Source organism: Hemitrygon akajei, unplaced genomic scaffold (genome assembly GCF_048418815.1).
Source record: "Hemitrygon akajei unplaced genomic scaffold, sHemAka1.3 Scf000050, whole genome shotgun sequence".
NCBI classification, from domain to species: Eukaryota; Metazoa; Chordata; class Chondrichthyes; order Myliobatiformes; family Dasyatidae; genus Hemitrygon; species Hemitrygon akajei.
This window is the reverse complement of record NW_027331936.1, coordinates 1-24,195: the sequence shown is the minus strand read 5'-3', so window position 1 is coordinate 24,195 and position 24,195 is coordinate 1. Positions and strand designations below refer to the sequence as shown.

General features: G+C 45.0%; 1 pseudogene; it reads right to left on the bottom strand.

Annotated features, from left to right (window-relative positions):
* Positions 1–1,450: 1,450 nt before the first annotated feature.
* On the bottom strand, positions 1,451–21,455 carry LOC140721076 (N-acetyllactosaminide beta-1,3-N-acetylglucosaminyltransferase 3 pseudogene; annotated as a pseudogene).
* Positions 21,456–24,195: the final 2,740 nt, after the last annotated feature.

The following is a 24,195-nucleotide window of genomic DNA, read 5'->3' as shown; positions in this document are numbered from 1 at the left end:
GCAGACCGCAGTCCCTACGCTATGATGGCAGAATATGGCATTAAAGGCAACACTTTTGACAGTGCGGAGGATCAGAGGGATCTTGGGGTCCGAGTTCACAGAACACTCAAAGCTGCTACACAGGTTGACTCTGTGGTTAAGATGGCATATAGTGCATTGGCCTTCACCAATTGTGGGATTGAGTTTAAGAACTGACAGGCAATGTTGCAGCTATATAGGACCCTGGTCGGATCCCACTTGGAGTACTGTGCTCAGTTATAGTTGCCTCACTACAGGAAAGACATGGAAACCATAGAAAGGGTGCAAAGGACATTTACAAGGATGTTGTCTGAATTGGGGAGCATGCCTTATGAGAATAGGTTGAGAGAACTCGGCCTTCTTCTCCTTGGAGCGATGGAGGATGAGAGGTCGCCTGATAGAGGTGTACAAGATAATGAGAGGCATTGATCGTGTGGACAGTCAGAGGCTTTCCCCAGGGCTGAAATAGCTACCATGAGAGGGCATAGTTTAAGGTGCTTGGAAGTAAGTACAGAGGAGATGTCAGGGGTAAGTGTTTTTTTTTTACACAGAGAGAGGCGAGTGCGTGGAATGGGCTGCCGGCGGCGGTGGTGGAGGCGGAAACGATACGGTCTTTTAAGAGACTCCTGGATTGTTACATGGAGCTTAGAAAAAGAGGGCTATGGGTAAAGCCTAGGTAGTTCTAAGGTAGGGACATGTTCGGCACAGCTCTGTGGGCCGAGAGGCCCATATTGTGCTGTAGGTTTTCTATGTTTCTACTCAGACGACGGCCACTGGGTTTGCCCAACCTTCCTTTAATTTGCTCTTACTAATCAATCCTAAATGCCGATTGGCCACTAGTTGATTGGTCACCGATTGCTCTATTGCACTGCCGTGAGCTGCCCCTCGGACAATGAGCCTTATTGAAGTTCCCTCCTCTCCAGATTTCCGATGTCCAGGTTGGCCACTAGTCAAAGCTACCGGACTTACCTCTCAGTGATGACCGTGTCAATGACAGCAACATGACACTGGCAACCGAGTACATTGTCTTAGACAAGACACCTGCCAAATCTAATGCCACTCCCCTTCGCACTACATATGGACTGCCGTCTCTGTATGCATATTGATCTGTTGTCCCCACATGTTCATTTATCTCTTTCCCTCTCTGCAATGTGAATACACCAGTTAAAGCCATCTCCTGCGTGTGTGTTTCTATTTGATATGTAGTTACAGAGACACAATGCAGGCTGACATTTGAGTACAGAAGTGATGACCATAACTTTCTCTATTCCTCCAACCCTGAGACAATTTTAGATCTAGATTATTTGTTGTTCTCACAGTTCCAGTCCAAGAAATGCATTTGTCTCTTTCACATTTTGCAAGGGTCATGTAAGAAACGGCAAGAAGAAAATACACAGATATAACTGTTACTAAAAATTTTATTGGTGGCTTATTATACAAATGCCCCAAGTGAAGATGCTGTACCTATCTGCACGTAATGCAACAAGGACTGCTCACTTGGAATAACTTTACAATTGACTTAAATTGTGATGCTCCTGACAATATTGTAATGTCATTATGGGTGCAGTAAGAATTAGGCTGAGTGATGACACCTGACAGCTTTACAAACATTTGTGGAATGTAAAAAGGCACCAACCCTATGAATTAATGTATGCTCCAATATAATTTAGGAATTAACCTTCTTACATTGCATAAACAGCTGATTAACGCATGTTTACAAACTGCATTGCATTCCAACAGTTGCTACATTCTCTCATGACTCATGCGGTCCTTTCCATGGATGCAGACTTCTGAGAAGCATGAGCACACTTCAGATTGGCATCATGCACTGCATCCCACATCACTAGCAGTTCGAAAGGCCGAAAACGGTGCACTAGCAGCAACTCACGGTAATAGCAAGGATTGAAAGAGTCATCTTGGGTTGAAGGAACACTGATACCAGCTGTCCAGAATCCGCTATGGGAGTCTGGGGCTAGTCCAGCCTTGGCCAGGCACATCCCCAAAAATACATCATCAATGGGGAATAGTTCAAGGTCTTGGGCTATGTGGTAAATGATATGAGCTGTATAAACAGACATCAGTATGCCCCCTCCACCAACGTATGGTGGGTACGAGTTGATGGTGGTCACTATTTCTGGCACATAATACTTGCTCCACTTCTGGCGAATGGGCCCAACCCCATCGATGAGATAGCCCACAAACAGGTGTTGGTGAACCTTCATGCCTAGCAAGTATTCAATCATGTTATCTGTGTTGACAAAGACATCATCATCTCCATTGAAGATGAATTTAGCACTGGGGCAAAATTCACTGACCCACTGCAGCAACTTGTATTGTTTAAGGGTGAGGTTGAAAAAGGTATCCAAGAAATCCCATTGTAGGACATCTCTGTGTTCTCTGTTTTCTATTGCTAATAGCTGATTCAATTTCCTGCTTTCTGTTTGGTCAGGAGAGACACCGGAAATAAAGACTGTCTTAATTAGGACCCCATTGAATTCGCGTTCTCTGCCCCAGGTCTTCCTTACCATTTCCCGCCGATCCTGGTTGAAAGGGTGAGATTTGATCACCAGGAGCAGGAAGACATTTTGAGATCCTTCTCGACCACCACATTTGTCTGGGACATTTTGAATCATGTTAAATTCTCGGCAGTGTTTATACATCAAGAAGTTTTTTATGTGCTCTTCCTGTTGATCAAATGAGGACAGGTGCAACAATGTCGTGTTCGCGTGGCACTTTGGCTTGAGCACTGATTTAGTTGCATCAGCAATAACAACCTTGGGCAGATCTTTGCGATGAACAGTTTCTGCAACATCATCAGTCTCTCGACGTTTGTCATTATCCCAGAACATGAAGAACAATCCCAGAGCAATCAAAACACCCAGCACTACATTCGCATAGAATCGCCAATGTCCTCTCATCTTTCACCTGAAGTAGAGAAAAATATGGATTAATTCAAAGAAAACTTTACATTTACATGATGCTTGGGAAGAATGGGAAGTTTAAGCTGTAATGAGGCTCACTAATGATTTGTAATATTGACCTCAAAATTGTGGTGCGATAAGGAATAGGCAGACCCCAAAACGCTGTTGGAAGTTTAATTGACCTGAAGCATTCCATCCCAGCAGAAAAACAAATCTACCTATAGGATACCATCTCTGTCATTAAACTGAAAATCGCATAGTTTCTTTCTGGGCATTAAAGATATATGATTCCAAAGGCTTTATTCCACCTCGCTTCAGAGCTCTCATCACTCCTCTCGGGGCTCAAACTGAGCTGGGACAGACATAGAGCAATATAGAACAATGAAGGCATTTTGGCCCATGATGTTGCACCGACCTTTTAATCTGCTCCAAGATCAATTTATCCCTACTCTCTCAAATAGCTCCCCATTTTTCTTTCTATCTAAAAGCCTCTTAAATCTCACTGATGCATCTACTCTTATCACTACCCAGGCTGTGCATTCCATACACCCACCATTTTCTTTAAAAAAAAAAATACTACGTCTGACAATCCCCTAAACTTTTCTCTAATCACATTAACATTATGCTTCATCATATTAGTCATTTCTGCCCTGGGAAAATGTTGCTGACTGTCCAAATCTATCTATGCCTCTTATCAGCTTATACGCCTCTATCAAATCACCTCTCCCCACCTCCCCACCCCCACCTTTGCTCTAAAGAGGAAGGCCCCAGCTCGCTCAACATTCAGTTTGAGTTCACAGGTTATTGATACTATGGAAGATGATCTATTATTGACCATTGATTAGTAACTGAATATATGGCAGTGCAGGGAAGGTAACGTGTTAGTACAGCTACTGAAAGCATCTGATTTTCAGGGCAGTTCAACCTGGTCTATGTATGCCTACAATAGGAGAAACAAAGAGAAGTATACTCAAGGACCTTGGCTTCCTGCTTCTATTTTAACCAGGGAATTGTATTCAAAGTTAAATTAGCAGTGGCCCACCCACCCTGCCATCCATTGGTCAAGCCACTTTATGGAAGGCTGCAACTAAGGCATAACTAGTCCCAATGTCAAGGATAATTCCACCCAGACATTCAGCAGTAAACAATTTTGACAAGACAGCAAAGCCATCGCAAGCCCATATCTATTGAAGGAAAACGGCACCAGCATCACCTATGGCAGGAATTTACGCTTCATGAAGAGCAGTGAACCTTGGACTCCAGGAGCCCAGAGAAAGCACAGATAACTGATAGCAGAACAGGGCAGATAGTTAGCATGATCCACAATGTGTATGAGTAAAACCTTGGATGCCAGGAGCCCTGAAAAGACGCCAGTGACTGATAGCAGAACGATGTGTACAAGTAAAACTATTTGCACTGGGATGCAACTTGTGTCACTTTAGAATTATGGAATCCTAGAGTAATGCGATCTAAACAGGCCCTTCGGCTCAACTGGTCCATACCAACCACAGCATCCTCCCTGCTAGTCCCAGTTGTCTAGTTTGGCCCACAACTCTCCAAGCCTCTCCCTTCCATGTACCGGTCCAAATGCCTGTTAAATGTTGCAGTTGAACCCACTTCAACCACCTCCTCTGGTAACTTTTTCCGGGTACTCACTATCCTCTGTGTACTGAAGTTATCCCCAAGGTCTCGTTTCAATTCTTTCCCTTCTGTCTTCTATATGTGACCTCTCATTTTGGACTCTCCAACTCTCCAATAATGACAATCCACCTTATCAATACCCTTTATGATTTTAAACTTCTGAGGTCACCTCTCATTCTCCAAGGAATAAAGGTCCAGTATGGCCAGCCTCTCTGTAACCCAGGCCCTATAGTCCAAAAATACATCCTCCTAAATCTCTTCTGCACCCTCTCCAACTTAGATAGATAGATAGATAGATAGATACTTTATTCATCCCCATGGGGAAATTCAACATTTTTTCCAATGTCCCATACACTTGTTGTAGCAAAAACTCATTACATACAATACTTAACTCAGTAATAATATGATATGCATCTAAATCACTAACTCAAAAAGCATTAATAATAGCTTTAAAAAAAGTTCTTAAGTCCTGGCAGTTGAATTGTAAAGCCTAATGGCATTGGGGAGTATTGACCTCTTCATCCTGTCTGAGGAGCATTGCATCGACAGTAACCTGTCGCTGAAACTGCTTCTCTGTCTCTGGATGGTGCTATGTAGAGGATGTTCAGGGTTTTCCATAATTGACCGTAGCCTACTCAGCGCCCTTCGCTCAGCTACCGATGTTAAACTCTCCAGTACTTTGCCCACAACAGAGCCCGCCTTCCTTATCAGCTTATTAAGACGTGAGGCGTCCTTCTTCTTAATGCTTCCTCCCCAACACGCCACCACAAAGAAGTCTTTCCTATAACAGGGTAACCAAAATTGTAGATAATGTTCCAAAAGTGGTCTCAGCAACAACTTATGTAACTGCAAATAATGCCCCGCCCCTAAACTCTACACCATAACTGATGAAGGCTAGCATGCTAAACGGTTTTTTTCACCATCCTGCTTTTCAGTGAACTGAATTGTCAGCGCCTTGCCATTCATTATACAAGTCCTACTCCATTTGAATGTCTATCATCTCACATATAACCATACAATTACAGCATGGAAACAGGCCATCTCAGCCTTTCTAGTCCGTGTCAAATGCTTACACTCACCTAATCCCACCGACCTTCTCTCAGCCCATAACCCTCCATTCCTTTCCTGCCCATATACCTATCCATTTTTTTTAAATGACAATATCGAACCTGCCTCTACCACTTCTACTGGAACCCTGTTCCACACAGCTACAACTCTCTGAGTAAAGAAGTTCCCCCTCGTGTTACCCCTAAACTTTTACCCCTGACTCTCAACTCATGTCCTCTTGTTTGAATCTCCCCTACTCTCAATGGAAAATGCTTATCCACGTCAACTCTATCTATCCCCCTCATAATTTTAAATACCTCTATCAAGTCTCCCCTCAACTTTCAACGCTCCAAAGAATAAAGACCTAACTTGTTCAACCTTTCTCTGTAACTTAGGTGCTGAAACCCAGGTAACATTCTAGTAAATCTCCTCTGTACTCTGTCTATTTTGTTGAGATCTTTCTTATAATTCGGTGACCAGAACTCTACACAATACTCCAGATTTGGCCTCACCAATGTCTTGCACAATTTTAACGTTACATCCCAACTCATATACTCAATGCTCTGATTTATAAAGGCCAGCATACCAAAAGCTTTCTTCACCACCCTCTGCACGAGATTCCACCTTCAGGGAACTATGCACCATTCTTCTTACATCACTCTGTTCCACTGCATTCTTCAATGCCCTACCATTTATCATGTATGTTCTATTTTGAATAGTCCTACCAAAGTGTAGCACCTCACACTTATCAGCATTAAACTGATCTGCCATCGTTCAGCCCACTCTTCTAACTGACCTAAATCTCTCTGCAAGCTTTGAAAACCTACTTCATTATCCACAACGGCACCTATCTTACTATCGTCTGCATACTTACTAATCCAATTTACCAGGATGAAGATCCATACATATCAGCACTAGGAATGCCGGGTAATAACTTCTGCCCCCGGGTTACGATACTAATGAATATCCCGCCACCACTGAGGTCTCGTCACTTGGACAGCGAGCTGGTTGCTAAATGTTTATTGTTTCCCAGTGCGGTGCTTTACTACACGCACTTTGTATTTCATTAACCAATTTAGTGTACAATATATTGGTTTGTCTGTTGTGTGTGATAGAGGTTTTGTGGTTGCACCAGGGTCCTGAGGAAGGTTTTTTTCGCTTGTGTGGAGAATATTGGTCAGCTGGGCTGGGTAAATACCTTATAGCATCTTGTGTCTCTGTTGCGTAATGCCTGGATCAGTATAAAATTCTGATGGCGCCTTCTAGCGTCGACAAAACACTACGTCATACTACCCTCTGGCCTGCAGCTGTACACCACGAGGCCACGTGACCTCAGTGTGTTTTTTCAACTCTGGCTTTCTCAGACCATTACCAAATATGGAAATGTGGAATATGAAATGTGGAATACCAAATATGGAAACCGTACCCGTTAGAATCAACCATAAGAATTTTAAGCTAGGCTCTCGGGAGGGACAGCTCTCCATGTCACGTAAATAAAGAATCTCCTACCGAATACCTGGTTCCGAATCTTGTGTGGAAAAGAAAATCCCTGACAATCCGACAGCGAAGATGGGATCCCTATGTACGGGATTCAACTCAGCCCCGACCGACAAATTTGCACTTCGGACAGGAAATCATCCCTACCCGTGAGACTTCCCCGAGAGACGGGAATCAAGAACAGGACCAGGGCGAGGCGTGAGTAAGACCGTCCCTGACCGGCCGGTGCCCAGTTCCTGAGATCTGTTAAGAACAAGAAGGAAACTGGGAGAGGGCGATCAGACCTAATGGACAAAATATTTCTGTTAAATTTAAGGGGAACCTGCTTTTCGTAAATGTTAATCAGCTGATTACGAAGCACGTTTAGCATAGGAAATAGAACGTAGAATACTAATAACTGGAATAAATGAAGATAGAAATACATGTTAAAATGGGTCACCAGGTCAGTAAGTCTTGGTCAAGCGAACTGGAGAAGAACAAAGGACGCCCCCATGAACGACGCCCGGCCGATCCAAACAAGAAGGCCCCAGTGTATAACGACAGGGAGAGGAAAATTTCAAAATACAAGAACACTGAACAATTATTGCGTGACACGTTAATTCCTCCTGGTTCATCCGCCCATAAGGTTCGGTTGGAACCAAGGAATAACAGGTACTCTGTTACCTTTACCAGTGATTTACATGGCTGGATCAAGGAGACTGGCCCTATGCAGAATCTTTCGATTTGGTAAAAATGGAATACTGGAAGGGAGACACTGCGTTGAGTCTGGGGGTGAGGATACTCGCTGGGGGTTAACTACATATGTTACAAAATGGGAAGAGATGGGAAAGCGGCGCTAGCGTCATAAGGGAAACGCCAGAAATAGGGAAAGTAATAGTCCAATGGCAGATTCTAGCGTCACTCCGAAAGCTCCATTGGGAGACCTGTACCCTCCGCTGGCGCTTCCACCGCCCCATGAGACGGTTATTGAGGTGGCAGTGGGATTGCAACAAAACTCCAGAACGGGCAGCCAGCCCAGTCTGTGGCAGCACCGGATGCTCTCCAGGACCGAAGCCCCGCCCCTGTGCCCGATTCTTTCGGAGCCTGGGGCGGGGACGGACTCTCCGTTCATCGAGGTTCGAGTTTCCACCAGAGAGGGGAAAGGTGTTGCCCGATAACCTCACAAGGCGAGGGACCTCTCTATTCCGCCGGATAATGGTGGACGATGTCCCTATTTTAAAACCCTGGACCCCGACTGAGGTATGTAGTCCGATCAGGTACACCCCGATCCGCTGGGAAAACCTGTATCCACTCATAATTGGCATACTCCGACCTGTCAAATATTGAACCCGCTGCCTGGCGTTTTACAGGCGCTCCTCCGTATCATATACGGAATTTCCTTGCCTGGGGCGGAGACCAACTTCTCCTGCCAAGGCTACTCCCGAGAGAGACTGGCCATCCTCAGTTGGAGAGGATGCAGACAGGCTATGGAAACGAAGGTGCTCGAATTAAAAGTCCTATCCTTGCCGCAGCTCGACAACATTGGGACTTCGGAGAAGTTGTCCGGTGCGTGGAAAAGAAAGGAAAGACCGTCACTGACGTCATCACTCCATTCAAAGACACCTGGGACGCAAATGCTGGAATACACTTGGACCAGCAAAATGCCCGGTGGGCTGTACAGACCTTCCCGAACTGACTCCGACCCGAGGTCGCCCCTGCCTTTTAATTGACCAATCTGAACTGGCAGACCCAGCAACGGAATGTGGTTACCCAGACCCTGATCGACATGGAACGAAATGGGTTGTTCAAGATCACGGGAGAAAGGGGACAGTACAGGCCAGAGAGAGCCGAGGCGACGTGGAGGGAAGGGATAGGATAGGGAGAAAGGATGACCTGCGAGTACCCCTGGGAAGTGACTCATTTCACTCTGCATAACCCCTTCAAGTCCCAGTAGGGAGGCCACGAGGGGGAGAAGATACAACCGGCTCTGATCGGGCTGCATGAGAAGCCGCAGGAGGATCCATTCCCGGATGTAGAAATATCTGAGAAACGAGTCCGTGTCCTGGACGATTCCGGCGCCACTATACCGTCCGTAAGCCCCTCTGTGGCACTGCCTGAGAGTACTATGAGTATAGAGACCGTGCGGATAACCGGACTCCCCATGACCGACCCATTTTCCCAGCCCGTGGAGATCAGTGTAGAAAGTAGAGGGATTGAAGAAACATTAGTCATAGCCAATAACTCACCCGTTAATCTACTCGGACGCAAGGCTTTGTGCAAACTAAAGTCGTAATTCACTGCCCTCCCCTGGAATGGTACCTTCTTCCCTTGAATACCCTCCAACCCTGACCCGCTCTATCATGATCGAAAGGGGCGTGGCAGTGACGAGCGCGCGAATAAAACGTAGGATGAGAGTGATAATTGGTAGAACGTGGAGATGGTGGGATGCGTGAGCCGAATGGTGCTGAGTCTCTCTGGGCTTCTAAATGAGTTTAACTCTCCCGGCTGTCGCGCTCTCCGCTGACGACAGTTCTGTAGTGTCTGGGCGAGAACACAGCGATCGCCTGTGAGTATAGGCTAGATATTTAGTTGTCTAATTGAGGTGGGCGGATATTTCTTTCTTTCTTTATTAATCTTTTTATTGATCTAAAAAGAACACGTATACAAACAAGAGGAGAATTATCTCAAATATACATATCAATAACAATACAAACAGAAAGCGAAATAAACATTGTCAAAATCATACATAGTATTTAGCTAATATGTAGTATATAACAAAAAGTAAACAGCTAATTCTCCTCTTATCAGTTCATAAAGAGAGAAAAAAGAACTTCAAATTTTAAAAAAAAGAAGAAAGAAGCCCACTACACTATATGAAAAAAGGAGAAAAATAAGACTGGGCAGTCCATTCTGAGGATACGACCGAAAAAGGAGGAAAGACTTTCTGATCAAATCTAAAACTTGGAAAATAAATAATTGGAAGAGTAATAAATCTAATCAAATGAAAATGATGTGAAGGGATATTTCGCTGCGCTGATGAACTGCTCTCTGAACTTGGACTGAGTTACCCCATAAATAAACGTGTTTGTGCAACAACTTAATATCATCAGCATGTATCCGGAATGTTGAAGTATGTCTTCCCAAAAGTTGTAATTCTCTGGATCCAGCCTGGCAATGGTGTAATAAAGGAATTCGGCAACACGCACCGACCACAGGATGATGAAGCTTCCGGAGATGGTGAGAAGTAAGATCACAGACCTCCTCCTGCTCTCCATCTCCGGGTCACTGCGGTTCTCCGCCTTGCTCTGACCCCTCAGCCCCTTACGGACGCGACTCGTCACTAAAATGTGTCTGACTGTCAGAGCGTTGAACAGTAGTATTAACACGAACGGGAGTAATGGCACTAGAATGGTAGGAAGCCAGTTATATCCCACCCTCCCGGGATCCGTATAGTAGCCTGGCTTTGTAATACAGTCCCAGGGTATATTGTCAATCACTTTGACTGGTGATATATAAAAAAGTAGGGCACGTTTTCAAAACAGATCAGAACGCCGGCTGTTGTCAGAACCGCAGCCGCAGTTTTCCCGGTGCAATACTTTGCTTTTCGCTTCTGGCAACAGATGGCGACAAACCGATCAAATGTAAACATGACGGTGAACCAGACAGAACAATCGGTGGCTGCCTGACCCAGGACAAAGATCACACTGCATACCGGGGTGATGTCAAGGAAAGTCCCGGGGAATTAATAATAACTGACCAGCCAGAATATACATTAAAGATGATGGTTAGTAGATCCGCCGTTGCCATGGCCACCAGGTAGCGCGTGCTGCAGGTGGAGAGGCCGCACTTGCCCCGGGATAGGATCACAATAGCCACTAAATTCACTGGGAAACAGCAAAAAGAATGATAATTACTCTCTCGCCGCTCCCTATGTCACAGGAAAGAAATAAGCTGGTAATTTACAACAATCATACTTTGCAGACACTTATTTCTGAAGATTTAAAGCGTGTGGAGCGGAAGTGAAAGATGCCTCGCTCAAGTACATGCTGGCTGAAAGGGTACAGTACTCGCTACTGGAAGAGGGACATGGTTTGTGAACTAATCGTCGAGGGCGCTTTGGAGAAATCAATGTAAACCCGCAGTCACTGCGCACATTGCACGGTATCCGGTCAGAGAGTTTCAGCTTGCGTTTTTTTAAAGATCTTGCCGGACCCGCTGAATATTCAGCTTTTTTGCACGTGAGTGCTCAATCTACCAAATTTGCAAATGAAAGGCCGTATAGGTAGTTCAAGACATCTGTCTCTTTTAATTTTGTTTCCAGATTGCTGCAGGATGATACTGAATGATTCGATGTTTATTGTTCGAGAGCGGAGTATCGTATGCATACGTACACAACGCTGGAAGAACTCAGCATCCGTGAGAAACGAGTTGCCAGCATTTCGGGCCGAGACCCATCATCAGGAATGGGGCGGAAGAGAGGGCCGAAGCCCAGTAATAGAGATAGGGGAGGGGGTAGGGAGCGAGAGGCGACAGGTGGAAAACCAATCAGAGGAAAGATAAAGGGGGGAGGGGATAAGCATGAAAGAACTTTAGAGATAAAGAAGCAGAAAGTTGAAAGGGGAGAGAGGCAAAGAGGGAAGTGGGATAGGGGAAGTGGAAGGGGGAGGAGGGGGGAATTACCGGAAATTGGAGAATTCAATGTTTATACCACCAGGCTGGAGGCTACTCAGACGGTAGATGAGGTGTTGCGCCTCCAACCTGAGTGTGACCTCATCATGGCAGTAGAGGAAGGCATGATATCGTATGCATATTGCCCCTCTGACCACCAACTGACCCTGCTGGGTTGGCTCTTAAATGTCGCATCACTTCATTGGGGAACAAATCCTGGCGCACGCAAAACGCACGCAGAAACGTATATTCATTTTGGAAACTCCCTGTGTTTCGGAGTCTAAATCGCAAGTGATGTAATCCAATCACAAACAAGAGAATATCTGCAAATACTGGAAATCCGAGCAACGCACACAAAATGCTGCAAGAATTCAGCAGGCCAGGCAGCGTCAATGGAACAGGGTACAGTCGACAGTTCCGGCCGAGACGCTTCAGCAGGACGGACTTGCTGAGGGGACTCGGCCCGTAACGTCGTCTGTACACTGTTTCATTGTGAGTGTATCACAAGAGATGTCTACTTCTCCCCGCTGAATCTCACCGGCGATCCGCTTCCTGCATACCCTTCAAACTTGCAGCGATTTCTGAAAACACTGCGCAATAATTTCAATTTGAATTTAAAGCATGTTACTCTATTGATTCGGAATAACACTAATAGCCCGTAAAGCTGCAGAAGCTCGAGATTATCGGAGTTTACTTCAACAGCCCGCCATGAATCATATCTCCGATCTTCTACTCTGCATCTATTTCAACCGCCAGTTGATCTACAGTCGAGGGCACGGATTAAACAGCAAGGAGACTTCTGAACTAACACAGAGATTTATCAGAATGATAAACCGCACTCATTGATACACCGGCATCACAACGCTGTCGGTAACTGAACGAGTTCACAGACCGCGCACACAAACCCGCAATTGTTAGTTCGCCTCTGTTCTTACCAAGAACGCCGATAACGGCGATGATCATGAACCATGTCTTTCTCACACGGTAAACCGTTTCAAGCATGCTGTGTGAGATTCACCCTGTCTTCCAGCAGCCCGTGATCTCGCTGAAGAAATTCTGAGCTGATGAATCTCCACGGTCATTCATTTATACTCGCTCCAGCATTCGGAATATTCAATACTGCACAAGGCTGACGTGTCTTCCAAAAGGTGGGGTAAAAATAATGATGTAATTCAAGTAAAATCCTAATTGTGAGGAGTTTGCAAATCTCAAAGACAAAGAAATTACGATTCTCGCAATCAGTGAATGTTGTTACGAAATACTCTTAGGGTCAGCTCTCGTTTTCATGTTTGTCATTGTTGATCATGTGATGTCTATTCCTTGGCTCCATAGACTTTGTCGTCATTGAGCAATTGGGAACCGTTATTGGACTGCTCTGTTCACTGAGGAACTCGTCTCGGTCATGGATATTGCAATTGAATTATTAAAATACATACACAAAACGCAGGAAGAACGCAAAAGATTAGACATCATCCATGGAAATGAATAAACACTGGAAGTTTCTGGCCGAGACACTTCTTCAAATTAATGAACACTTCGTCGAGGACCTAATGTCCATCAACATATAGCAAAACTTCCCGGTGGCCAAACATTTCAATTCCCATCCCCATCCCAAGCCTACATGCCGGTCTATGGCCTCGTCTTGCGCCACTATGAGGTCACTCTCGGGCCGGAGGACTAATATCTTATATTCTGTCTTGGTAACATCCGGTTTAATAACATGAACATTGATATCTCTATATTCCAGTATTCCACCCCCTTTCCTTTTCCCTCGGCTTCAATTCACCACCTTGGACTCTTACACTTCTCCTTGCCTGTCATTTCCTGCTGGTTTGCGACCAGATTCCCTTTCATCCATGAACCACTCTCTTTCCCTGTCGGATTCTTTCTTCTCCAGCCCTTTTGCCCTTTCCAATTATCACCATCCAGTCACTTATTTCGACCGCTTCCCCCATGCCCCCCACCCCCGTCGACAACCTAAGCACCTGGCTTCACCTGTCAGTTTCACTCTTTTCCGTATTTCCCTCACCCAACCTTTTTATTCCGGCATCTTCTCCGTCCATTTGAAGAGTCGCAGCCCGAAACGTCGATAGTCTATTCTTGTCCATAGATGGGCCTGAACTGCTGAGGTCCTCCAGCATTTTGTTTGTGCATCAAACTGATGTAGTCCGTCACACAGTGAACTAGATCAGTCGCGCCAGTATGGAGCAAAGCATTTCATCGACCCTGCATTTGGTGGAAATACTCAACCCTTTTGCATTCATTATACTTGTACCAAAAATGACAATTGTTTTACAGATGCACAAAATTGATAGTTTTGCTGACAATGAGGTAGAAAGCCGTACTTACTTGTTTGGACAATGTGAACTGCACTTTCACGGCAAAGATAACACACCATTGTATATTCCGTATTTCCCCCCGACGTGCTACCTTGACGTGCACATGCATTAAATGGTCTGAATTAAATGACACACATGAACGGCCTTTCACCTGTCCAGCCTCTCTGTGCGGTAATAAGCCAGTGGGCCGTCGCTTATGGTATGGAATTGATCAGCTTCTCAGATAGTCCTCGACGGGCACACAGGGGTCAATATTGAGGTACCTACTGAGTCGGTTCCACGGATGAGTAGGGCTGGAATATTCACAAAGAGTGAGAGGTTTTGGAGAGTGCTGATGCAGAGACGGACAAGGGAACGGCCGGTCAGAATTCACTGAAGGCAGGGATGCGGGTTGATATTAGCGACATACCTGTGTTCAGTAGTGGATAATACAATGGACACAGTTGGAGTGGAAGTGGAAGCTTTAGCGGAAGTTCACATAAGGTGTTGGCTTTCTTTGTTTCATTTTCATGTAAGTAACTGACGCAGAGATTTAGGTGCAGACCTGCCTAGTTGCATACCGAGGCTATAGCAATTTCAGTCTCCACAATGATGTCTCCATCACACCAGAGAGAGAATAAATACAACAACAAGCGAGTTTGGGTGCTCGGAGTGCCGAATATTTGCTTACGGTCCACGTGTTTAATCGTGAGCTTCTTGCTTCACCTCAGTTTAATTCTTATTCCGCTGACATTCGGACTATTTCTCCGCCTGCGGCCTTCTCCACTGACATCGTGAGGCAGAGCATAACCGAGAGGGACGGCATCTCATCTTCCAACCGGACAGCTTGCTACGATCGCCAATGAACTGTGATTTCTTTTTCTCTCTTAAACCGGCTGAACTGCCCTGTCGTTGTTTGTTTGGAGATGCTCCTTTCTCGCCCGGGGACGGTGAGACCCTAAAGAACGGCCAGTATTTCACGCTGCACAGAGACTGAATAAAGCTCCATGTTCTAATTTATCATACAGCTCCCCACAATCTGCATGATGGGAAATTACAGTTTTGACCCAGTCCCGGGGGTGACTGTTAAAAGGTTTCTCTTTACACGGAGTCTGGTTCACTGGGCGAGTTCTCCGAGTCGATGTTTCAAACTTGGACCTGGAGCGTGTGCTCAGGTCTCGCAGATCATCATCAAAAGACACAATAAAACAACTAATTTGCTCTAATTAAGCCAGCCTGGAGGCGGAACTTCCATTCCAGCGAGCACATGTCAAGAACAACGAACTTCGTCCAGTCCCTTCGTCTAGTCTCGTTCCTGGTTACTGATTTGCAGACTGTCTATCTGTCTGTCTGTCTGTCTGTCTGTCTATCTATCTATCTATCTATCTATCTATATATATATCTATCTGTGTGTGTGTGTGTCTGTCTATCTATATACTTATCTATCTATCTATCAATCAATCTATCAATCTATCTATCTATCTATCTATCTATCTATCTATCTATCTATCTATCTATCTATCTATCTATCTATCTATCTATCTATCTATCTATCTATCTATCGGACTGTCAGGCTGTCTGTCATCTGCCTAGCTGCTTGTCTGTTTGCCTGTGTAGCTGATCATCTGCGGCTCTGCCAGATATTGCCATTTTGATCGAGAGGAATTCACAAGGAGAGGGACAATGCGAAGCCGTTATGAAGATGGAAATGCTCCTTTTCTCAATCTTACCGGATCAATGTTTTCGTGATGGATACGCTGTGACGTGAGAATTACGTCGTTTTACCATTCCATTTTCAGTTTATGGGCGTTTACCAAGTCCGACTGAATTTCATGGCCCATGAGCCACCCAATCTCTCACTTGGTGCCCGAGTTTTAACTACATTGATGATATATGGTTTGGTGGAGACAGACAGCAAAGCCTAAGTGAAGGTCCACGTGAACTGGCTGAGGAAATGAAGCACAGTGAGTGAAGAATGAACTCAAATGAAAATACCTGTTCTCAGCCCTAACGTGGAGTCTGGAGATACAACGGAATAATGTAAAATATAATGATTCAGGTGAGGACGAAGACTAACATCGAGTACCCTGCAGTCCACAACCGGGGAAGAGATCCACTATCATTGTCCCGACTGAACTATTGGTCTGCGGTAAACAAGAATAAAAACGAGAGAGATCAGAGGACAGAGGTTTAAAATTGACATGGGGGCAGTTCCTTCATATAAAGGCCGGGACATGTTTTGACTGAGCTGTCAGAAGTAGCCATTAAGGTGGAAATATTGGCAACATTTAGAAAGCCATCTCGATGCCTGCAAGGATTTCAGAGGTTCAGAGGGATACTGGCTAAGTGAGGGAAAATGGGGCCAGCTCGCTGGGCGTGGAGCATCTGAGCCGATGGGTACGTTTCCATAACATTTGATACTAAAACTCAATTTTCATCTGGTCGATTGCTTAGCCCGAGTTTAAATGGTGAGTTTATTTCTGAAAACCATTTTACTCCTCGTAACCTGAGGCCAGCAACACGAATCGAACTCACCCAGCATATGGTATTAAAGTCAAATTCATGGCGCCGCACTTGACTTGTTTACTGGAGATAGAATCAGTGGCCAAGAGCCAATTTACTCCTCAGTCGCTTCATATTGAGCTGTTGCTTCAGTCATGAGGAAAGGCACAATATCACTCCATAGGCCTGGGTCACAATACCTCTCAGTTCTTCCCAAGTATTTTCCAGCATCCCAGTAGTATTAGCATTCTCCAGCCTCTCGGTCCTTTACACCTGGTTCGAGCATTTGGAAAATAAACTCCCTCGCCTGCTGACAAAATTGTGTTCAGGTCAGCGATGGCCAGCAAGAGTACACTATAAACCGCCGTGTGAAATAAAGAAGGTCGCTCACTTGTGCAAAATCTGTATCCGTGAATTAGCAATGGGGACCGTCACCTCGGGCAAAAGTGGGTTGGACAGTAAATTTCAGCGTGGAAAGCAATGTTAAAAATAGTATTCATGAAAACTCTGTTCAGCTAAATGTGTTAAAACCCATGTGAGTTTCATTCGCTGGAAATGAATTTACATGTGATTGTATTCCACAGAACAATATGTCCGTCCGCTCAGTTACTGCTGGTTGCAAGAGATGTTCTGCCGGGGTGCTGGGGGTGGGTGGGTAAGTTACAGAATTCATCATCGTTCTACTGAATAAAGGGAATTACAGGTGGATGAGAGAGAAAATTGCCCAGGACAATCAGAGGAGAATACTGGCGGTGATGACGGCAGAGCAGAGATGGCTGAAGTTTCTCGGAATAGTTCACGAGGCGCAGGGTGAATATGTCCCACGGAGGAAGAAGTTCTCAAATGGCAGGAGTAGGCAACCGTGGCTGACGGGAAGTTACGGACTGCATAAAGACCAACGAAAGGGCAGATAAGGACGCAGAAGTTAGGGGGAAGGATGATTGGGTTTTTAATATGTAACAAAAGGCAATCAAAGAACAATTTTTAAAAAGGAAAAAAAGATGAAATCAGAGCAAACTTGGCAATGACATAAAGCAGGAAGCTAAACCGGTGTTCCTTTATATTTTGCGTAGAAGGAAGATGGGGTTAATACTGGATCACTGGAAAATGATGCTGGCTAGGTGGTAATGGGGGACAAAAAATTGCAGATGTACATACTGGGTACTTTGCATCTGTCTCAAGTAACGACGCCGGTGATATTTTCCAGATGACGGCTGAGTTATAAGTCATGTGGACAAAATCAGATTGTTGTTTTTTTTCGTGTGACCGAGAGGAGAAATGTTATGGATTTATGAGATTATGAGCGGCATAGATAGAGCAGGGAGCCGATATAAGTTTCGCAGGCTTAAATGACTATCATCAGATTGCATGCATTGAAGTTTATAGGGGCAAAGATACGAGAGCCGCAAATTGTTAACATTGAGTGGGGGGTATCGGATTTGCGGATAGTAGCAGAGAGAATGCAATATCAGCGCCTAAGAGGTTCTAGGGCACATGAATGGACGGAGATCCGACTCTGCTCGTGACCAAAGAATAAGCGCGAGACCGTGTTGCTAGGAGCCGAAGAACAGTAGTCACGTGAACAGAACAGACTGAGACAGAGCCGTAGAGCGAGCGATAGAGAATTGAAGTGGAAAAGGGATGTGGTCATTGACTGAGGTGGAGAGTTACAGAGACCAACCTGTATATGGAAAGCAGTGACTGTGTCAGTACAGAGCGGTGAAACTCACAGTGACGTGTTTTAGTGCACGTTCAGACACCGGGTTCACAAAGCCCGACACTGTCCGCTGTTTCATGTCATATCGATCGTTTCTAACACTGTACAGATATCCGGCAAACAGAGTAAATATATTAGTGCTGTAACAGTGGAGCATCTTCAACATGCTGTAGGTCAAATGGAACTCACTGCGAGTGACAGGATTCCGGACAAGAAACACAAAACTGACAAATACTGAATTTATTTAGAAAACTGATTAATTTGGCAAACTGGTATCTCGAATGCGAAATAATCGGATTATAAATACCTCTTCGAAACACGGGTCGTGTCACTGTAGACTCAGAGTAACATATTGCAAGAAGGTTACTATTCGCGTGTTGTTTGGCGAGACTGAGTCGGGCAATATTGATCTAATAAGCAAAAGCGACCATGGTTGAAAATAACATCAAGAGCCATAAGTATTCCTCTACACTAGCTGAAGGAAGTGCGTGGTTTAAGCAGAAATACAGATAATGCCGAAAGCACTACCTAAGGAGTAGTTAAGGAATCTGGGGGAGGGTGTGAGGGGTTTAGGGGAGGAGGAGATACAATGGCGACAAATGGTTGCCCCATCAAGCTCATCCACGGAAGCAGCTTTACTTCATCACTTTAGTTTATTTTTCAAGGTGGATGAGGACCTGTTGAATCCTCGGATCTGCAGCTGCACTCAGACTGTCATTTCCCGTTTGGTTTTTCTGCTCCCAGAACTCACTGACCGGCCGTTTTCCGACATAACAAGGAACGTCCCAGACGACGCGACACCGGGAAGCGGCCCTGCGCTGCCCTGTAGACGACCAATTCCATGCCGGTGTCGCCAGCCGAGGCTCCGGGGTAGAGGGAACATCAAAGTCTCGGCAAGGCGGTTGCAGCTGACGGACGAGCGATTGCAGTCGCAGATGCTGGTACAGAGGCACATGATCTGTAGTTTTCCGATCAGGGCTGTAGGAATGATGGTGTTGTACGCTGAGCCATAGCCAATATGAAGCATCCTGATGTAGGTATTTGTACTTCCAGGTGACCCAAGGCTGCGAGGAGATTCACTGAGATCGCTTCTGCTATAGATCTATGGTGGCGTAGGCAAATTGCAGAAGGTCCAGTTCCTTACTGAGACTGGAGGTGATTATAGCCATGACCTACACCTCAAAGCATTTCATCACCGTAGGCGTGAGTGCTCTGTGTAATATTCGTTAAGGCAACTTACGCTGAAATTGCTGGGCACTGGTATATTTGTTGGCCGTTTGAAGGAGGTGCGAATTGCCAACCGTAGCAATGCAACTGAAAATGTCTCTCAATACCCCTGCCAGTTGGATGGCACAGCTTTCAGAACCTTACCAGGTATTCCATAGGGGACTACCGCCTTGCAGGGTTCACCCTCTTGATGGACAACCTGACGTCGGCCTCCAACGCAGAAATCACATGATCATTGGATGCTACAGGGATCCTCAGAGCTGAAACTTTATTCTTCCTTTCTAATCGAGCATAAACGGGGTTGAGCTCACTGTCCTTCATGATGTAGGGTTTTGCTTTGTAGGTAGTCATAGCTGCAAACACCGCCAGAGTTATTTCATCCAGAGATTTTCATCCGCTCCAGAGAAAAATCACTACCCGCATTCTGGTCCGAGTCTGTTGGTGTTGTCGCTTTCATTTATGGTTCACCTTGGGACCAGTTTATTGTCAGATTATAAACTTCAGCAACTGCTCAGGGCAAAGATCGCTGTGGCTTTATTGCACAGAGACAGCAGGAGGAAGGGAGCCGTGAACTCTGATGAAATATCATGTATATGGTGTATTGGTTTTTTTTTCAACACTGGACATTCTCTTTCTCCAGATTTAACTGTGGCCCAGTTGTCAGGAACTGACTTCAAGGTCAGTCTGTTTGTAAAGAGCCATTTTTAAAAGATGTTGGCAGTGGGATCATTCCAGTAATGGGCCGATTGGGGAGCAACTGTACCGAGATAACCACCACCCAGAGATAACAACCGGTCAAAGTCGACAGCAAGATACGGGCGCCCTTCTCCTTCAGTTTATTGCTCACTGACTGGAAACAGGTTAGCACTTCACAGCAGCAATCATATTATATTATGAACATTTCCCGCTGGCGAATCTGTCTGTCACTGCACTTATTTTACAGATACATTTGCCGTTCCTCGTCAGAGAAGGTTGGCAAAACACCAAGAATTAAATTCACAGCTTTCCTTATTTGTCAAAATCTGCTGCTGGTCTGTTGAATTAGTAACATGTCATTTTCTGCCATTCGCTATGATCACAGCTGGACTGTGATCTCAGTGACACATCCCTGGGACCGTCTGGACCAATTCACTCCCTATTCTGTCAATAACCTGTGCGCTGCGGAATTAAACACATTGAAAAAAAACCTCTGCTTCCCTTCCCCTTTGAGGAGATTTCTGAAGACACATGAGTTCTACCTAATAAAAATAATATAATCTATCTCCATCTGTTTCAGATCCCCTTCCAGTAGCAAGCATGCTCTCCAATTCCTGTCCAGACTTTGCGTGATGCTCATTCCCCCCAGCAAGTGCCCAATTGATTTTTCTAAACACCAGCGGGGAAAAAATCTCCTCTCCTACGTTCAAATAACAGAGAATACATTCAACATCCCGTCTTTATCAAATACAAGCAAATTCACGCAAATTCATTGATTTATTTAGTACCCGAGGATAAATCATGTTGCGCCTTATTCTACTAAATCAGCGAAATCAAGCTGAGGTTAATAAACGTGGCGTCCCGGTAGCGCAGTTGTCAGCATTGACGTGGATGGGGAACAGCAGCTGAATGACATGGATTCAGTGGCCACATTATTAGTTACAGGAGGTACATGGTACATGGTAAAGTACCCACTGATGGTAGAATTTGCTATTTATATCTACGACCACTGAGAATTGCCACAATATTTGATAACATAAATATCATTGTCAGAAGTACCTCCTCTTCCCTAAAAAAACACACATACAGAATAATCGAGCACACAGTTCCATAAAGCCGCGCGATTTCACTGATAATATTGATATGGTAGAAATATTAGAAATACTACCGTTGCAAGTGTGCTTATTAAAACGCCATAACACTGCTGAATACAGTCCATCTTCCTACCTGATGCAGAATACCTGGGTCTGGTTTCAGGGAATCCGAGTATCTGAATTTTACGGAAACTAACAGTAAGTGAACACACCCTGAGCAATGTTCAGTTGATAAAACCTTCATGAACCTGAATTTCAGTCTATCCAGCATGTAACGCGACACCCTGTTCCACAATGCTTGTGCTGAATCACACTAATACTCACCTTTCTTCAATGAGTCTTTCTAACTTGTGGTCCGAATCAGAATTATTTCTTCAGTGCGCAAAATTTTGAGGAGGTCCAGTGCTCCCTGTGTGGCCTATGGTGAGACCCGGCGCAGACTTGGAAACCGTTTCGCTGAACACCTACGCTCCGTCCGACAGAGAAAGCAGGATCTCCCAGTGGCCACACATTTAAATTCCACGTGTCCTTTTCCCATTCTGATATGTCTATCCATGGCCTCCTCTACTACCAAGATGAAGCCACACTCAGGTTGGAGGAACAGCACCTTATGTACCGGCTGGGTAGTGTCAACCTGATGGCATGAGCATTGACTTCTCTAACTTCAGTTAATGCCCCTCCCCTTCTTACCCCATCCCTGATATATTTAGTTTTTTTTCTCTCTCTGCCCATCACTCTGCAAGTTCTTCATCTCCCTCTTGTGGTCCCCTTCCCCTTTCTTTCTCCCGAGGTCTCTCGTCCCATGATCCTTTCCCTTTTCTGGCTCTGTATCCCTTTTGCGAATCACCTTTCCAGCTCTCAGCTTCACTCCACCCCCTCCGGTCTTCTCCTATAATTTCGCATTTTCCGCTCCCCTCCTACTTTCAAATCTCTTCCTATCTTTCCTGTCAGTTAGTCCTGACGAATGGTCTTGTCCCGAAACGTCGACAGCGCTTCTCACTATAGATGCTGCCTGGCCTGCTGTGTTCCACCAGCATTTTGTGTGTGTTGTTTGAATTTCCAGCATCTGCAGATTTCCTGGAATTTTCCACAGTTCCACTAGTCCATAATCCTATAACTTCTCAGTCTTACTTCAAAGTTCAGTAAAGTGCCAAGATCCACGGTGTAAAAGGAGGATGAGACAAGGTGGCTTGCAATGAAAGTAAAAGACGAAAGTGAAGCGAAAGTAAGAGCTGACCATATAACAAAAAATAGTGGGAAACAAAAATATTGGGCAGAGTTTAGAAAACAACTGCAACAACCAACTAAAGATAATCAGAAGAGGAGAGCAATAAGTAACTTGCAGGTAAGAGTGCATAATTTAAAAGAGAATACTTTTGCTTTGAGATATATGAAAAGTAGAAGAGAGGCAAGATCGCTGGGGATGTGGTAATGGCGGAAAAAGAAATGGGGGACGACTTACTAAGTATTTTGTATCAGTCATCACTGTGTAAATCAATAAGAATATGTCTGAACTCATAAGTATCTGGGGCAAGTGTTGGCAATAGTTTTTGCTCTGTGTCCAGAGACCTGAGATCTGAGCTCGAGAAAAGCGACGCAACCGGCTTTCAACATCGTAAAGCAGCGAGTTGTTTGTCATGTCTCGGCTCTCGGTGTGAAACGGAGACATCTCTTTCTCCCTTATTCGGCAGAGAGAGAGCCTGTGGTGTGTCGAATGCCGGGTGAACTATGTAGTCTTTGCAGTTCTGCTAGTCTGCGTCTTTCCTGTTGCTTTTGCTGCACGCTTGAGTACTCGGTGACGGGTGTCGCTGCTTTTGTTTTGCCGGTGGTGGGAGGGTGTCGTGCTTGCCGCCGCTTACTCGCAGGAGTGAGGGGAGCGGGGGGGGGGGGTCGTTCATTCTTTGAGGCACTCCTTTGTTTTCGTGGATGGTTGTGAAGAAAAAGCATTTCAGGATGTATATCGTATGCATTTTCTGACATTAAATGTACCTTTCAAACTTTTCACTAAGAAGAATATGACTGAGACTGCATTCTAGGTTTCTGCATAAGGCAGCTGAAGAGATTATGGAAGAATTCTCAGTGAAATTTCAAGGAAGATAAAGGAAATTCTTCAGATATTACTGCAGTTGGATGTTCTGATTAGACGCTGTTCCACGTTAATTCTGTGGTGCATAGTATTTGATGATCATCTCTCCATCAAATGGGGCAAATGAATTTATTCTGTGCTATTCTACACTCTTCGCAACCAGGGAAGAGCTCTACAGTTATTGTCTGAACACGACTGGTATCCAAGTTTCGGCACAGCAATTCCCCGGGGTGTGGCTGGGTACCGCTGTCTGTTTACCACTCTGACGGGAAATTATTGCTGCCATGTTTCTTCATGGGAAGTCAAGCGCCAAATCATGGCGCATAACAGCTCACGTATCAATCCCCGGGACCCTGGATAACAGTGATGTGTTTTTCCTGAAAATAACAGACGGGCGTTCCTGTCTGTGATATTACAGGATTTGACATCGAGAGGAGAACTTGGAAGGATGGAAAAAGTGCAAAAATGTTAACCGCCGGAAAGTTTGCTAGCATGATATCTGCTCAAAAGGCGGTGTTGGCGTGGAATGAAAACAGATCCGAAACAAGACAAACGTTACTCGATTGGGTGGGAATACAATTATCTGAATGTAGAGGGCGGGTGTGAGAGATACAGAGCGAGAGGGACATAGTCTCATTAATAACACATATTGTTGTTGACATATTTCCCTGTTCGCAACAGGAATAGGCTCACATCAGGGAAAAATTTAACGGAAAGTTACAAGTTTGTGGAATGCAGAAATTGTGTTGCCTTAAGGCATTCGTTTAGTTTATTAAATTTTCGC